Here is a 4,442-nt window from a genome sequence, read left to right on the forward strand (position 1 = left end):
ACTAATATCATCAATGAAACGAATGTAACATTTGACAATGCAGGGGATTGAAACCCTAACTCAAACATAATCACTAATCCAACAATTCAGCTTAGTACATATATCATCGCATGCCAACTTACCACGCTTCACTCAAAATTACATAGTATAAATCATCCTTAAGAATTCAAGCTTACAAGTCTGCTTAAACGAAAGTTACAGCCTCAAAACGCAAGAACGGCAAAATAAAGCTAAGAAAGCCCTCGATCAAATCCCTTCCCGATCTGTTAAGGAAAACAAAAGGAATGGGGTGAGCTAAAGCCCAGTGAGGTTCCAGGCAAAACAAGTAAACACATAGCCACATAAAATCACAAAATAGCCAACTAAACACCGTACAGTAAAATAACAGTTTAATCACAGTTCAATTCAAGGATACGGGTGGCTTTCAAAAGCCAAAGGTCCACTTGAGCTTGATCATAATTGCCTTCTGTTGACACTCCGTCAACACTTGTAACAGTATATAGGTCCGTAGAACACCACTTTCACCAGTCTCCGTCCACCAAACAACCCCCCACCGGGCCCGCACTCCATAAACAGTAGTTTGGTAATACTCGAGTATACCAGGAATCCGAGTTTCCAATGCTCAAGGATTCCAATAAAACAGTATCAAGCCGAGGATTTTATCACTGGTGGTGCTGGACAACACAACAAGCAAGCACAACGGCTATGCTTCACCAGGGACCTCCAAGCAAGATTCAATTTCCAGTGAACAGTAAACAGTCCTCAAGGTTTATCGGCCTTCTTGACCAAGCCCTTGCTGGCTCGATACAACCGACTCACCTATGAGGTTGGGTACCCAAACAGTAACAGTAGTTGGTGGAATGTCATCCACGCAACTTAAGCACAGTCATGTATAGCAATATCTCATTTCATGTTAATTCACTCAGTAAGTAGAGCCTCAGTGAAAAGAAAAAAAACAAGGAAGATCGAGTGCGATAAAGTACACACTCGCCTCAATTTTAATTAAAACAGTGTTTGGCTCAAACAATAACAATTCAATACTTTCAAGTACACAAATATTTCACATAACAAGTAGCAGGTAGTGGAACACTCACCTGTCAAGCAAAAGTAATAATCGACGTCAAACGTCTCAGTTACGATCACCGTCGTTGCCCAAACCTAGGTCAACGAGTGAAAACATTAATAATTGGATTCGTTCCCTACTAAAGTATAGGTTCATTAAGAGGCCAAGTGAGTAGCTTAAGCTACTTAATCCGGCATGCAAATAGGGTCTAAACCACGGTGAAAGTTCATGGAAAACAAGTCTAGTATGTACATGAAAGTTTGGCAAAAGAAAAGTTTCACTAAAGCTCAAAGGCTTCATTACGGGTTAAACTGTCTCGCCCGGCCAGCCTCGGGAAAAGGTCATTGCTCATTGTGGAAAAGTCGGAATTAGGTTCCGTCAGTTGCATTGGAAACTAGGTTCATAAGGCTAAATTTGTCTAGAAGAAACCATTTCCAAAATCCCAACATAAGTGGCTCAAAATTAAGAAACCAAATGAACTTTCTGGACTGTCTCGGATGAACAGTACCGCCCGGACAGCCAACTTTCCAGACTCGCCACGGATCGCTCGGGATGAACCAGAAAATGAGCTTTGTACCGTTTTAAAGCTCTAAGAGTCTACTTTCAATTGCCACAAACGGCACTCAATTCCGATCAGTGAGTAACACGTTATGACCTTAACAAGATTGCTGGACAGAAAATTTCTGGACCTAGTCCAGTTTTCCTCCTTTGTTTATAACTCAAAATTTATTCAACCAAATTGGCTAATTTTTTGTAGACAACCTCCACACACATAACCCAACATATAAACTCACATTTGTAGCCAAAATGTGCATGAAAATATCAAGGAAAAACCGGGCAGCAAGCTTAAAAAGTTTCGGTCAGCACACTTTAAAAATTTCTAACTTCTACTCTTCTTGTTATTTTCATTCCTTGCACATAACAAGTATTAGATCCAACTAAATAGGGGTTTAAAACATATCAATACTTCATAAACACACATGAATAAGGGTTAGACATTTCATCAAACACTTGGTATGCATATTAGTAAACCTAACCATTACTTGATTAACTCAAGAAACTAACCCCAAATTCAACCATAACAAGTTGTTTTTCACCATTTCAACCTCAAGTAGATGATATAACATCATAAACCCAAATTTTAAAGATTACATACCTTACTTACAAGTTGCTTTGGTCACCAAACAAACCACCACAATAGAAGCTTTAGGCTTGAAACAACCTCAAAGATTGAAGGAAATTTTCTCACAAACTCTAGATCTTTCTTCTTTGGATTTTTGTTCTTGATTTTTTTTTCTAGGGTTCAAGGTAAGTATATGGAGCTCTCTCTCTTCCCCCTTTTTGTGCTAAGAAATTCGGCCAACAAGGGTTAAAAAGGAACCAAGTTTAGTCTTTAAATTGTTTTCTAATTCCTTAGTCAAACAAACCCATGGCTAGGGTTTTGCCACATGGCTCCATTAGTAACCTAGACTTTCTTAATCTTTGACTAATGGTTCTCTTAACTTTCCAAATGTACCAATAATTGTTTAACAACTCTAATCTCACACAAAAATCTCTACTACTTAAGAAAAGAACACTTGGTCAATTTCAAGTGGTGCATTAATTTAAACAAACTCAAGAAAATATTTTTCTTCAATTACAATGAAATGGAATGTTATACATGGAAATTACTATAACATATAGAAAATATATTGTAAGGGCATAGAATAAGTAATTTAAATCCTAGGGTAAGGCACTTGGTACAATGTAAGTGGTGGAAAAAGAAACTAACTCAACAAAATTGTTTTAGCTAAAAGTAAGGATATGAAATGTAATGCATGGAAATTGTTTTAATACATGTAGAATGCTATGCAAGGGTATATTATAAGTGGTGAAATAGTTACAACTAACTCAAGAAAAATGTTTTAATTTCTTAGTGTATACGATAACACATAGGGGATACAATGCTAGGGCTTATAATCCGTGGTTTCTTTTTTAGAGTAAGGCATGTAGTTTAGAAAAATTGACTTTTAAAGTGAGGGTTCTCACATTTTACCTCAAAACCCCAAGATAACAAGCAATTCAAGACCTTTCTTCCCCAAGTAACTCACAAAAGCTTCCCTCCAATCTTAACTCAAGATTAATCGGTAGGATTCGGGTTAGTGTTTTGGATTCTCATGGATAGAGCAAGAAATCAAGTTATAATTGGTTTCTTTTCTCTCCTTTTCTCTCTCTATAGTTCGGCCATCAAGAGGAAAAGAAGCTTGAATTTTTGTGGTGAAATGGAAAGCTTACTCCAAAGTAAAAGATAAGACTAATCTTAGTCAAAGTCTTGGTCAAAGATTTAGGTATTTGTGTGAGAACCCGTAATTTTCCCATTTCTTTCTAGGTTTTTATTATCTTTCATGGCTTGTTTTCTGCATTTTCGTGATTAGGAAAATTTCTAGATATTTTTTAAGGAGCAGATATAGTTTTTAGATGATTTTTCTAGTATCGAATAGGTTTTGAGAAATTAAGAGCGTATACCGGACGTGGGACCCACTAGGGCGAAAAGTTCAGAAAAATTCGGCCAACTAGGTTAAGTTTTGGATACTGGAATTAATTATCGGGTGTTAAGAGATAATTAGAGGGTGCTATTTGGATTGGTGTGAGAGGAAACAAAAAGATAGAGATACATTAATGATGGTGACAAGTGTCACCATAGGGTTGGTAGAAACTTTTGACTACTATTCCATGTCTTACCATTTGACTTAATAAACTAAAAATTTACCAAAAATTGCTCAATTTCCAAGCTCTAGTGGCCGGCCCTCTCTCTCAAGAAAGGAAGAAAGAAAGCTCTCCAAGTTTGCTCCAATCTTGCTCCAATCTACCAAATCAACCATTTACTCTTGTTTTCGTTCCATAGAAACCCTTAAGGGAGTGTTTGTGAGTTGTTTTGTGGAGTTACTTGGAAAGCTAAGAGTGTGAGGACCCGTAAAAACTATTATTTTATGCCTAATTTTTGGCTTAATAAATTATTTAATTGGATTTTTATCCCAAGGAATATTTTCTAGTCATATTAGACCTAAATACATGGTAATATAATTTCGTTATATTTTTAAAGTGACTCGTTCAAAAAAATAATTTCCTAGGGCGCGTTTAGTAAAAATAGCGAATAGTACTTGGAGATTTTATCCGCGTAGTAGTACAATAAGCTTGGAATATTGGAGACTCGTACTATGGTCCTAAAATAGGTAATCTTATGAATAAAAACTCAAGTGATAGTTAATAGTGCTATCGTTATAAGAATTTCTCGGAAGTTTCGCGTTATAGCGGTAAAATTGACGGTACGCGTTTTCACACGCACGACTTCATTTGAGGGACTTTAGACCCTTATTTCGAGACAATTAAGAGTGAAGAA

The 4,442-nt window shown here is 36.6% G+C and overlaps 1 long non-coding RNA gene across 1 annotated transcript; it reads right to left on the minus strand.

Moving 5' to 3' along the window:
• Positions 1-201: 201 nt before the first annotated feature.
• On the minus strand, positions 202-2,348 carry LOC113779295. Its single transcript, XR_003469474.1, has 3 exons — positions 2,220-2,348; positions 1,095-1,158; positions 202-263 (listed from the first exon to the last, which is right to left on the minus strand). It is a non-coding gene; the product is annotated as an uncharacterized LOC113779295 (long non-coding RNA).
• Positions 2,349-4,442: the final 2,094 nt, after the last annotated feature.

This window comes from Coffea eugenioides, chromosome 8 (assembly GCF_003713205.1).
Source record: "Coffea eugenioides isolate CCC68of chromosome 8, Ceug_1.0, whole genome shotgun sequence".
Taxonomy (NCBI): Eukaryota; Viridiplantae; Streptophyta; class Magnoliopsida; order Gentianales; family Rubiaceae; genus Coffea; species Coffea eugenioides.